This window comes from Parasteatoda tepidariorum, chromosome 10 (genome assembly GCF_043381705.1).
Source record: "Parasteatoda tepidariorum isolate YZ-2023 chromosome 10, CAS_Ptep_4.0, whole genome shotgun sequence".
Lineage (NCBI taxonomy): Eukaryota > Metazoa > Arthropoda > Arachnida > Araneae > Theridiidae > Parasteatoda > Parasteatoda tepidariorum.
The window spans coordinates 18,973,354-18,988,300 of NC_092213.1; positions in this window are offsets into that span (position 1 = coordinate 18,973,354).

Sequence of the window (14,947 nt, forward strand, 5' to 3'; positions counted from 1 at the left end):
ACCTAAAAAATTTAATATCAATGGTAATTGAAATTTTTTTTAAAAAAATGTTCTGAAAAGCAAAATTATTGGAGAAATAGTTCTAATTCTTTTAAGAGAAATGTAGAATTGACATATAATTATTGACGCCAATGATACTTGATTGATTTTGGTGATAGGAGATACTTGAAATAAAAAAATAGGAATCAGCTATGTACTTAATGGTAAAATTAATGAAGAAATGGTACTATTTCGCTTAGGAAAAAGTATTTTGACTTCAACTTACTTATTGAAATAAAAAGAATAAGCTAATTGTACTAAAACCCAAATTAATATCAACGTAATTCTTTTTTATTTATGAGAAACGCAAAAAGTAGCCAAACTATTACTATAACCATTGATGCTTAAATAAATTTGGCATTAGCTATTAATTGAATCAAAAAAATAAGTTATATACTAAAAAACAAAAGAATTTGAGAAATTATAATGATTGATCAATGAAAATTAAAAATAAATTGATCAAAATCAATGAAGCAATGGTACAAATTCGTTTAAGAGAAACGTAAAAACTCGTCCTGTTAGTTTTGATGCCGTGTATAAAGATGAAGACTTTTGTATAAAGATGAAAAATGTCTATACAACAGACAGCCAACTGAATAACGAATATTTTATGAAAATTTTTCATAAGATAAATTTTAATTATTCTATGCATAAATTTAAACAAATTTTAATTATTCTATGCATAAATTTAAACAATGTCGATGGATAAGAATGTAAAATATCTCCTTAGCTGAAAACTAACACAACAACGAATATTACATAAAACTTTTCCTTACAATACATTTTAATTATTGCTTGTATGCATAAATTTAAATATTTGTGCATGAAAATTAAAATATCTACACAGAAGGGAAACACCACAACAAAGACTATTTTATTAAAACTTTTAATAAGCATTTTACTTATTACATTTATATAATTTAATAGTGTTTATGCATAAGAAAGAGAAATCTACACAACAGACAACCAATAAAACAACGAATATTTTATTAAAATTTTTAATAAGCATTTTACTTATTACATTTATATAATTTAATAGTGTCTATGCATAAGAAAGAGAAATATCTACCCAACAGACAACCAATAAAACAACGAATATTTTATTAAAACTTTTCCTACGATAAATTTTTATTATTCATTTTATGCAGAACTTTAAATAATGCGTAGGTATAAGAATGAAAAATAATTACATAACGGAAAACCAACACAACAGAGAATATTACACGAAAATGTTTCTTGTGATACATTTTAATTGTTACTTTTATGCATAAATTTAAATAATATCTATGTATAAGAATGAAAAATGTCTACGCAGCAGACAATTCACACAACAAAGAATATTTTGTGAAAACTTTTCATAAGATATATTTTAGTTATTCATTTTATGCAGAAATTAAATTAATATCTATGCATAAAAATGAAAAATATCTACACAACGAGAAAATAAACACAAAGAGTATTTTATAAAATTTTAGTAGTATTTTAAAATTATCTACACAGCAGACAATTGACACAACAAAGAATATTTTGTGAAAACTTTTCATAAGAAATATATTAGTTATTCATTTTATGCAAAAATTAAAATAATATCATAACATAAAAATGAAAAATATCTACACAACGGAAAATAAACACAACAAAGAGTATTTAATAAAATTTTTGTGGGATAATTTTAATTACTACTTTTATGCACAAATTTAATAATGTCTATGCCTAAAAATGAACAATATTTACGCAACGGTAAAAGTTTTATGAATTCTAATGAATTAGATATGTTATTAATATCTACAAATACCCTTAAACGAAATTGATATATAAGTCTACATTAGAACGGAATGCAAGGTTTTCATTAAACTCCCAATTAAATTTTTTTTCTTCATAAAACTCATAAAAGAACATAAAAGTATTCTATTTTCTTCCTGATACATGACGTTTCTTTTATAAGTGCTAAAGAAGACAAGTTTTCATGATGGATTAACTTGTAAGAAAACATATTCAATTACAAATCTGTCATCGATATGCTATTAAGAGCGATAATCTTCAAGGACTAGGAAACGATTACGTCAATGTCAAGGACTATTTTCCAAAAGACGGCCATTTTAGTAAAGATTTTTCAAACATGGATAATGATTGCTGTCAGGGGAATTTTAATATCACAATATATTATCAAGAAATATTATCGATATTTTACGATATATCACGATATCTTTCAAATTTAGATACATTTCAATGGTTTGAATTTTTAATTATTTAATATTTTTGTATATCATTTACAATTTGTCAACACTCACAACACTATATCGTTGATGACAATTATCGATATTTATCATATTCAAAATATTATTGCATTATAATCGTTTTAGCCAATGATTAGCAAATATTCGTTGTTAATAATCGTTGCATATTCGAAATATATCGTAAAACGTGATCTAACGATTTATTGTAAAAATACTTTGCAATACTCCTTTATCATAACAATGTTTAAAAACTGCAGATATGTATCGAATTATCACCACCTCTAATGATAATACTTTTATATAAATGAAAATTTCTTTCAAAAATCTCCTCATAAAGTATTAAAACACTACCATTATATAATAATATTTAAAAACTATGAACTCAAGTGTTCTTTCTGTAGACAAACTATACGAGGGTTGCTATTTATATTTCTGGCCTTGGCAACAGTAAGTGTTGCTAGGCGACCGCAGACGATTTTAATCGAAAGTTTGATATTTTTAAACATAAATTCAGCAGACGATTTACCATTATAGCTTCATTTGTGTTGTTGACAGTAAATTGAAAAGTTCTTCTCTTTCAAANTGAATTTTTAATTATTTAATATTTTTGTATATCATTTACAATTTGTCAACACTCACAACACTATATCGTTGATGACAATTATCGATATTTATCATATTCAAAATATTATTGCATTATAATCGTTTTAGCCAATGATTAGCAAATATTCGTTGTTAATAATCGTTGCATATTCGAAATATATCGTAAAACGTGATCTAACGATTTATTGTAAAAATACTTTGCAATACTCCTTTATCATAACAATGTTTAAAAATTGCAGATATGCATCGAATTATCACCACCTCTAATGATAATACTTTTATATAAATAAAAATTTCTTTCAAAAATCTCCTCATAAAGTATTAAAACACTACCATTATCATAATAATATTTAAAAACTATGAACTCAAGAGTTCTTTCTGTAGATAAACTATACTATAGAGTCAAGTTCGTAAACAAATTTAACAACACCAGGTTCTTATTTGCACAGGTCGTCGATTAACGATAATGCGCATTGCATCGAATATGAGAATATCATGAATAATACAAAGCGATAATTATTGAATGTGACATAATTGCGAAGGTTTATTTGGGCCATTGACCCTAATTTAGAAGTTATATTAATTGGGAAAATATAGTGGTATATTTTGATAAAATACAACGTGATATTAAAATTGGAACTTATTAGTCATAGGTGTAAATGTTTGTGTATTGGTGACAATTCGAAAAAGTAGTCGCCAATACATAGTACTTGTAACCATTAAGTAGAATATGAGTGGTTGGGAATAAAAAGCGGATAGCGTACCCTTGCATTTCGACAAGAAAGAAAGGCATGTGAAGAAAGAAAGATAGGAAGAAAAAGAAAGATATGTCTGAAATCAGGACATTAACAGATCTTCCATTGCTCTAATAATTGGAATTTTAATCACAGGTTTGAGTTTTCTACAGCTGAAATCATTCAATACAGCCCTTCATTTACCGAGCTTAATTTTTAGGATTCATTCCATAGAACGAAAAATTCTTATAGTTTAGTTACTAACCTTTCTGATAACCCACGATTTTCGAATATTTCGTAGACTATTCTAATTTAATCTGTTGCAATCCCCGCCAAATCACCTCTTACCTGTTTCTTATTTCCCTTCTTATTATCTTGTTCACATTTGTTCCTTTGTTTCTATTAGCTAAATCACTAAGCATGTTTTTTTCTTCTTTTTTTGCCATTATTTGGTATTTAGACACTGAGGAAGATCCTTGTTTATAGAACCGAAGCTACAGTATTTATGCTTCTGTATTTTCATTTTTACTTTATTCACGTTTTTTGTTAACTTTAGCATTAAAAAATACACTGAAGAGCCAAAAAAACTGAAATACCTGCCTAATATCGTGTAGGGCCTCCGCGAGCATGCAGAAGCGTCGCAACACGACGTGGCATGGATTCGATCAATGTGTGAAGTAGTGCTGGAGATAATTGGCACCATAAATCCTGCAGGGCTGTCCATAAACCAGTGGGAGTAAGAGGGGGTGGGGACAACTTCTGAACATCACGTTGCAAGGCATCCCAAATGTGTTCAATAATGTTCATGTCTGGGGATTTTGGTGGTCAGAGGAAGTGTCTAAATTCAGAAGAGTGCTCTTGGATCCGCTCCCAGACATGAACATTATTGAACATATTTGGGATGCCTTACAACGTGATGTTCAGAAGATGTCCCCACCCCCTCTTACTCCCACTGGTTTATGGACAGCCCTGCAGGATTCATGGTTTCAATTATCTCCAGCACTACTTCCCACATTGGTCGAATCCATGCCGAGTCTTGTTGCGACACTTCTGCGTGTTCGCGGGAGCCCTACACGATATTAGGCAGGTATACCAGTTTTTTTGGCTCTTCAGTGTAATATAATAGTATAATAATGCAAAGTATATAGAGTCTTTTTTGGATAGATTGCATGTGTTTTGTTCTTGAACAGCTAGCACATGCTGACATAATATAGCTTGACATTTGGCAAATGAGTTCGGGTTTGTAATGAAGTGTGGCAATATGGGACAAGGCAAAATAGTATATTTTTAAAAAAGAAAAAAAAAGTGTGATATCATCTACAAACGTTCCGTTAGGGATATTTGCGAATTTCCGACACAACTATTTTGAGAAGTTAGAAAAATCTTTCGAATTTCTTTCGCCAAGGAAAATAAAAATGCTACAGTTTGTTTAGATTTTATGAGTTCTATGTACTTGCAGCTTAAGGGCAGTAAATAAAACTCATTATTTTTCTTGACTTTCTTGGTTAATCTCTACTTTATTTTGCGTTTTGTCTCTTTTTCACCCTGTAGTAAAACATTACCAGGGCATTAAGAACAGATAAATAACTGATATATTTTAAAATACATCAAATTTTTTTAAAACATTTCCAATTTGGCAAGAATTTTCCTCCTAAATCAAAATTAAACTCAATGGTTGGTTCTGGAATTTTTGCAAATTGTTACAACTATGTATAATAGAGAGTGGAATAACCTTTTCAATATTAAAAATTTAGACCACAATTTCTCTTGATTTTATTCAAAACTATGGTTTTTCCTCAAGCTGAAATTATGAGCCCTTTTAACAACTAACATAAAAGAAAATGCCGAAACTCTCAGGAGACTTAATCTAACAAAGAATGAATATTTTAAACAAATTTCAAACTGTTATGAAAACAGCATATTTTCACTAAATAGCGTTATTTCATTAAAAGGTACTGCCTCAAGCGCTTTTAATGCAAACTTTGATTATTCGAAACAGAATGAAACCAACTAATAAATTTGCAAAAATCAAAATCAAAAATTAAAGGAGGTAAATCAAAAATTAAATAGCGATAAATCGCGTCAAAATTAATTCAAAACTTTCTAATATACTTCTGCTAGAAAATCCTCTTTTCTTTCGAAAGTCAAAGCATTACCAAAAAAAAAATGAGGCATACGATGCAGATTCACTTATAAGATTGCTAATAAAATATATCAGCAGCAACTATTTTAATCAGGCATCATTATCGAATTCAGATATAAAATCGAAAAAGTCCTTCCTTGTTCTAATCTGGTGTAGTAGAAATATTAAAGCTACATTTCACTTTCAGTAATGTTTCTTTTTTTTCGAGAGTCTATTTTTTAAGATCTCATCGATAAGACGAAATTTTTTTTCTGATCAGAAAGAAGATTAATTTTTGATCAGATCACAGATAAGCAAGATTCCGTTTACTGGAAAGGATTTATCTTGATGAAGATCATCAGATGTCTAAATATTTAATAATCTAAAAACCTTTATTTTGTATTTTAGAAATTTTAGTGTTATATTTTCTTAGTTTAAAATCGAAGCAGTAAATTAATTTTATTTGTAGAAAAGAATAATTAGAGTTAGCATTTAACTTCTGTTCTGATGTTGTTGTTGCTGTTCATTTACGTCGCACTAGAGCTTCACAACTGGCTATTGGCGACGGTCTGGGAAACATCCCGGAAGATGATCCGAAGACATACCATCACAATTTTGATCCTCTGCGGAGGGGATGGCACTCCCGCTTCGGTAGCCCGACGACCTGCGCGCGAAGTCGAGCACTTTACGGTAGCACAGTTTAACGAGGACCAATACAGCACAACCTCGGTCCCTACGCAGACTGATCCAAGTGGTCACCCACCCGCACACTGACCGTAGCCAGTGATGCTTGACTTCGGTGATCTGCTGGGAACCGTGTCTTAACGATCAGTCCACTGCGGGACACTTCTGTTCTGAACCCCCGTAAACCCTGAGTACTAGTATGACAAGCCGGGATAGCCTGGTCGGTAGGGTACTGAGACCATGTCCGAGAGCTTGTGGGTTCGAACTCCGCCGGCTGAAGACTGCGACTGATGCACGTTAAATCTGTCGACTGGCAAAAGTCCTCCATGTTCCAGTAACAAATCAATACCTCTGGGGGTACTGGATTGGAGATCGATCGTTCTCTGATTCAAGTCAAAATTACGATTAGTGGATGAATGGATGTATGAATGGGTCCGCCCTATAAACGGGTGCAACGTTTGGTGTGGCAGAAGTCGAATTCTTGGCCATAGATGGCACCACTGAAAAACAAGAAACGTACACTCTGCCTTAAATTTGCTCGGTTTCACCAAGCAGGCTTGTCAGTGTGGCAAGTGCCATTAGAAACAACAACAACACTAGTATGACGATCCAACTCAGAATTTTGTCCATCGTAAATTCCCTATAATTAGCTTGCGGGAATGTGAAATCCATGGAATTGAAATGGCTGATTCATAGGACGAAAGGGTGCCTTGACCAAAGAATATACACAGGAGAAGAAGTCTAGCTTCCATTGAGTAAACCAGTCCCCCAAGATTAGGTGCTGTCCCTATGTGTAATGGAAAAAAACAATATTGGGGAGCACAACATCAGAGATTCTTGAAACGGGTTTACACCCACTTTTCCTTTTAACCAATACTGAGGTTGGGGAAACGTTGGAGTGAAGAAAAAAAGTTTTCTTTTTTTTTATCGTTGGTTTGTTCTGTATTTTTACGCTATTAGTAAATAGTACTGTACTATTAATTAATATATTTCTTTGAGAATACATTATTCATGTAAATTAAATCTGCTAACACGTATTGACATAGAAAGAAGGAATAAAATGGCGATTGGCAGGAAGCAGCGTACCAGATCGTGCATACAAAGTTGTCCAACAACCAGTTCATGGGTGACATATCTCCTGACTGTCACTTTGCTTCTTATGCGCATGCGCTGGATCTTTGTTCAAATGACGCTCTGATAAATCTGACTATGTTACTCATCCTATATATATATTTTTTTTTTGGTATGGCTTACCGAACAGAGCATTTCCCCTTATTAGTTACGTATTCGAAGAGCTGAACTTCTTATCCTTTCTATTTTCTTTGACATTGACCAACGCATCCTAGAAGAGAGAAGGCCTGAGTACGAACCAATCTACTAGTCGGACGTAACGAACGTAAACTGCGCAGTGGAGAAGAGATAAGAAAGATGTCACTACGATCTGGCTACTAAGCTGCTCAGTAAGGGTTATTACCAAGTATCACCATTAAGTTTGGACTACTAAGGGAACAAATTTCTTGTTTATGGTAACCCGAGCATTAGCCTTCCTTCTTCTAGGAGGTGTTGCCTTGACTCTACAAACATATCCCTCCTGTATCTTATGGAGCAATAAAACTAGAAACAATAAAACTAGAATGACTAGAAAATGTCAAAGAATTTCAACATGTGGTCACAAATATCCTCGAATTTCTCTGAGAATGTATAATAATTTTTATATGCATTGAAATATCAAATCAGAAATGCGCATGTTTTTTTTAAACATGATAATTTTATCTATCCGAGAACATAAAGGAAGAAGCAAATAAACACCATTTTAAAATTAATAGATAAAAACACTATACTCGTCTTAAAATAATTTGAACAAAAAAAGAAGACAAACAACTTTTAATAATCATGTACTCTCTCATTTCACATGTGTACAAATGCAGAATGTTATATATTTCATATCTGCTTAATAATCAAATCAAGTTTCTTAAAAATATTTTGCACCTGATATTAGTTATCAATTTTTAAAAAAATCTTCGCTACACATATAAATTAATATTTTCCATGAATATATGGATGTCCTCAAATCACAAAATTTTCTAGCACGCTCCGCTGATTTGTTTTCAAATCATGGATTATAAATCTGGTCACATTAGGTTGAAATAATTCTCATCATCATTATTTTTTATTTTAAACCCTTTATTTAAAGTCAAACTTTTTAATAATATTTAACTCCATTACACTGTTAAAACAAACAATTACATAAAATTTGTATATGTCATCAATTCGCAAATCTTCTCATGTGTCCTCAAATGGCCTCGAATTTCTCTGAGAACATATAATCATTTTTACATGCATTGAGATATCAAAAAAATCAGAAATGCGCACGTTTTTTTAAACAAGATAATTTTATCTTTCCGAGAATAAAAACAAGAAGCAAATAAACACCATGGTAAAACTTAAGAGATGAAAGCGATATTCGTCTAAAAATACTGTCAATAAAAAACACAAATTTTAATAATCATGTACTCATTCATTTTATATGTGTATACAAATGCAGAATATTATATGATATTTCAAATATGCTTACTAATTAAATCAAGTTTGGCAAAGATAATTTGCACCTGAATTAGTTATCAATTTAAAAAAAAATTTGCACACATAAATTTATATTTTCCATAAATAGTATATGGACGTTCTCAAATATTAAAATTTTTCGAGGACGCTCACCTGATTTGTCCTTAGATAATGGTTTATAAATCTGATCTCATTAGGTTAAAATAATTCTCATCATCATATTTTTTATTTGAAAATCTTTTTTTAAAGTCAAACATTTTTGCCCCTTAACGATCGGTTTATTTTCAAGAAAACGGTCATAAAAGTGCCTATTTTTTTGGCTTTTGTATTTGTATTACGTATTTGATTAGTGCTGCAGCTAGTTTAAAATAAATTAACTATCTACAATTACCATAAAAATATCCTAGTACTGCCATCTGGTGTGTAAAATGAGAAATAAATTTTTTTCCGGGCAAAAGAAATTAATTAGTTTTATTCTTATTGGCGCGTTACTACTGAACACTCCAGCCCGTCAATATCACGGGAGCGAGAAATAGCAGGCTAAACCTCACCCCGTCATTTTCACGGGAGCGAGAAGGAAGGGGTGAATAGAATGTTTAGCTCCATTACATTGTTATAACAAGCAATTACATAAAATTTGATTCAAATCGCAAAATCTTTTCGAAAACGCTCAGCTGATTTGTCCTCAAATCGTGGTTTATAAATCTGGTTATCTTAGTTTCATATACTTTTACTTCTTTCTTAAAATCAAACTTCTGTGTAGAATATTTAGATCTATTACACTGTTTTAGCAATCAATTATACTGAAATTTTATGTCCGGTTTTCAGGACACGTATTCTTTTATCTAAATTGAGTCAGTGCAGAGCAAGACTAAAGATTATTACAAATTTTCTATAAATAACTTCAGATAATTATATTTTGAGGACTTCGGAGTTATGACTAAAAGAAAAACACTTTATTTTCCCTTGAGAAGAAAATGCAAAGAAGCAGTTAACGTTCAATAATCTTTTCATCACTTCGACTGTCGCTCTTTACAAGAGGTCAAATAAGTTTCAAATTAGATTTTTAAGCTAATCTTACACTTCCCATATCTACGGACGGTATTTTTTTAAGATAAAAAAGAGTTTTTCCCAAAACGATAACGGGCTCATAGAATATTCTAGAAAAAAATAAGATATTCAATAAAAATTAAAACTAAAAAGTATTCTTATTTCAATTTCTTTTTTTAAAACCCCTCCGCCTGCACCGATTTATAGATTAGAATAAAATTTAGTTTAACTTTCTTGTAGTTTGTAAGCACCAAACTACAGCTACTTAATTAATTAATTAATACTAGGAGGCTCTGCCCCCTGCTCGCTAACGCTCGTCAACCCCCGAGAATTGCTACGCAATCCTATGTGGTTCACGCCGTGAACCATGGCTCGCTGCGCTCGCTCGCCAATGAACACAATGTTCTANTAAAATTTAGCTTAATTTTCTTGTCGTTTGTAGGCACCAAAATATTGCTACTTAATTAATTAATTAATATTACTTTGGTATTGTCTTTTCAAGCATTGGTCTTCTTTAGGAGTTATTGTTTAAATCTTGGCCAAAGGATACCAGAGCTCTTTTTTACCTAGCTCTTTGTTTGAAAAGGCTTAAATAATACCCGAATTTAAAATATCAATTAATGTATAGGTTTCAAACTGGTTTTTATTTATTTGGAGTTATAAATGTTATATAAATGTTCGCGTATAAATGTTAGTGTGGAGCCAGCGAAAATAAAAATTATACTTTCGAAAATAATACTTATATTTTACTAAATATTTATCTGCCAATTCGCATAAATTTCGAATTTATTATACATTTTTTTGTTTATCTCAAGACTTACCAAACATGAATGAGGGAAAAAAATTGGTTAGAAACAGAAAACGCATAGTTGCCAACGAAAAAAGAAAACCAAAGGTGAAAATCACGAAAACCACGGTAGCCGAGAAAGAAAATAATGGAGGTGAAAAAAAATTTGAAAAAAAAAAAACACAGTATCCGAGTGAGGCAAATCAGGGCAGAATGCATTTCCACGAGCTATGGAGATATGTTGAGAAACTCATGTCGTTAACAAGGGAATCGACATTCATATGAATGAAAAAACATTCCAGACCATCAAAATGAGCTGATGTGACATGGGAGAAAAGAATTTTGGTATTATCGGAATCGAAGTTATGCCCAAGAGTCCAACAATGCGCGGTAATAAGTGCTTTATAGCATTGATATCGGTCATACATTTATTGTTAAAAACTCATTTGCGACTGCTACTTTATGTTAATTATTTATGTAAATTATAGATTGTGGTTAAAAAAAAACAACTTAATATTAAGAACTACTTTTTCAAACAACCCAGCCTATTTCTTTTTTACTACTCGTATGACACTATCCCTTATTTAATGAAATTCAAAGCCAATATAAATTCCATTTACACCCACACTGTGCTCCGAATCAATTTAGCTACGGAAGATTTTTCTTAAATTCTTGGAATTATTTTTTTTCTTCCGAGTTCCCTGGTAATGTAAATAACAAATATTTTTCTCCTGAGTTTGATTTTGGAGATTTGGCCTCATTCTCCATGTTTATTTGAATAAAGAAATAATATCGTTTTAAGACTAAAATTTTACGATGTTTAACCATTTCAATTTTTAATACATTTTAATCTATTTATTCTACAAATTTTTTACACCTCAAAAATGGCACACTTTTTTTTAAAAACAAATGTGAAAAGTTTTGGAACTATATAATAAACCGATTTACCGGCAATATTACTTTGCAGTTATTGTTAAATTCACAACAATGTTTACAACGATGCTTAAAATCTCAAAAAAAATAAACATTCTATGTTATGTAAAACAGCCTCATTCTATGTTTATTTGAGTAAAGAAATAATATCGTTGTAAGACTAAATATTTTACGATGTTTATCCATTAACATTTTTAATACATTTTAATCTGTTTATTCTACAAATTTTTTACACCTCAAAAATGACACACTTTTTTTCAAAAACAAATGTGAAAAGTTTTGGAATAATATAATAAACTGATTAACCGACAATATAACTTTGCAGTTATTGTTAAATTCAGAACAATGTTTACAACAATGCTTAAAATCTCAAGAAAAATAAAAACATAATAACATAAAACAGCTTAGCTTTAATGTAGGTATATGCTTAGGGCTAAGCAATCACATGATATGATCTACACCAGGGCAGTCCAACTGGAAAGAGCCCACGGGCCAGAATTCCGGTCACTGATCACCTGGCGGGCCGCAGTTTGAAAAAGTTGAATAATAACCTCTTATACAATAACAATTAATAGTTGAATTATTAATTATAAGACAATGGAACAGAAGGATTATAAAACAATTTGCTTACATTTTAATGGGAAAACAGAGGCCGATCAGCCTGAATAAGAAGTTGGTGGGCCGAACAATATGTGTTGGCGAGTCGGATGCGGCCTGCGGGCCGCCAGTTGGACAGCTCTGATCTACACTATACAAAATGTCTAGAAAAATAACGGTAACATTTACCCGGCACTCAGAGGGGGAGTACTTTTTACCGTAAAGATTAACGGAACAAAAAATTCTATTACATCGTAATTTTATCAGTAATAGTTACTGAATCTTTGTAATTCTCAGAAAAAATACCACTGTAAAACTTACGGTTTGAAACTTAACAGTAAAAAATTCTGACATCCTACGCTCCAGTACTTTTTATCATTATTTTTTTGAAAATTTTTCTCAAATAGTTTCTTGCGCATGAAAATTCATATTTCTTTGATTGTCATCAGCTTAAAATAATAAAAGTTATGAGGCTATTGTTTACATGTAATATTTTTTAATTCCTAATTAAAAAGTTTATTTATCATCCTTTCTTAGTATTCTTTACTGTTATTACATTTTCGATTTACGTTATTATTCCAAATTATAGGGTTAAAGCAAGAGTGTGTGTTTTTTAATAAAAAATAATTCCATTATACAACCTTACTACTTAGGATTATATGATAAGCATGTTTAAATAGGTATCTATACTTATAATCTTTATTATAAACCTTTCTACAATTTTTATACAGCAAATAAATTCTGTTTATTTTGACTTTAAGCGTTGCATTTTACTATGACCTCTCAACATTTGAAATTAAAACAATGAATACAAAATTGTAAAACAATGGGAATTAAATTTTGGCGCAATTACTAATTAATCTCTCAGTCCCGCAGTGGACTGATCGTTAAGACACTGTTCCCAGCAGATCACCGAAGTCAAGTATCATTGGCTACGGTCAGTGTGCGGGTGGGTGACCACTTGGATCAGTCTGCGTAGGGACCGAGTGTGTGCGGTATTGGTCCTCGCTAAACTTTGCTAACGTAAAGTGCTCGACTTCGCGCGCAGGTCATCGGGCTACCGAAGCGGGGGTGCCATCCCCTTCACAGACAATCAAAATTGTGATGGCATGTCTTCGAATCATCCTCCATGATGTTTCTCAGACCGTCGCCAATAGCCCATTGTGCAGCTCTAGTGCGACGCAAATTAACAACAACAACTAATTAATCTCTATTGAAGAAAAGAAACATTTAACGAGATTTTATGTATTATCACCAAAAATTAAATAGAGATTTACGTATGTAGATACTTTATTTACGTGGCTCTGGACCGTCGTACAATAGGCTATTGGCGACGGTCTGAGAAACATCCCTGAGGATGATCCGAAAACACGCCATCACAATTTTGATTCTCCGCGGAGGGGATGGCACCGATGCTTTGGTAACCCGACGACATGCAAGCGAAGTCGAGCACTTTACGGTAGAACGGTTTAACGAGAACCGATACCGCGCACTCTCGGTCCCTACGCAGGCTGATTAAAGTGGTCACACACCCACTTACTAACCGCAGCCAGTGATGCTTTACTTCGGTGTTCTACTGGAAACCGTGTCTTTACGATCAGTCCACTGCGGGACAAATTAAAATTTGAAAAGCACCGTTTAAGATAAAATTTCAATGATAATCGAACAAAATTATTCAATTATTTAAATTTAATCTCGATGGAATCGGGAATTAAATCTGTAAAACAAAATCGGTTTTTTAGAGAATAAACCATTTTGTTAAATAAATAAATAGATACATTTATAATATACATAACGGGTAGCGGGTGGGATTCGAACCCGCTACCACCATTGTACAGCGCGCTTAGCGGAACGGCGCCAACGAGACCACCGCTTAACCACGGAGGCTCATACGAAACAAATGATAAAAAATAAATATGACTATTCAAAGTCTTTGTTTATTTATAATTATACATATATTATTTATATTACACATAAACCGGCTTGTTTACTCATTTCTAAGTACTGCTTAAAAGTTCTTGCTAACTTGAAAAACAGATGGTACAAGTTAAGAGAAAAACAACCACAAAGATGCATTCAAGGATTCTGTGGGATTCGAACCCTCTACTTCCACGCTTCCGTATTAGGATATCGGGATACAGCTCAATACATAGCAATTTAGTTAATGATCTAGTAGAGGCAGTTGTATACGCTTATATATATGCACATTTTTTGATTTTCACAGATTATATGATGCTAGCTTATAGCTTACATAGAAATGAAAAATGGACTAACCGATCAAAAACAAAATTAACCAGCGTTCTCGAAATAAAAAAAAGAGGTTATAACCTTTTTGAGTTATCTCAAGTTATACTAGAAGTGTTAAAATTATCATATTTTGTGGTAAAACTATCTAATTACTCCAAATTTACTACCAAATAGCATGATTGTTAAATCATACATTATTTCAAATTTTGTCAAGAGTTACTACCAAAGCGCTACGCTAAAAATCACCGTACTTTCTGGTGTTACCATAGAGTCAGAAAGCACAGTTAATTTTACGATATTCTGATATTTTTTACTACATTTAGTTCCTCTGTGAATGTATTATGTGTTAAAC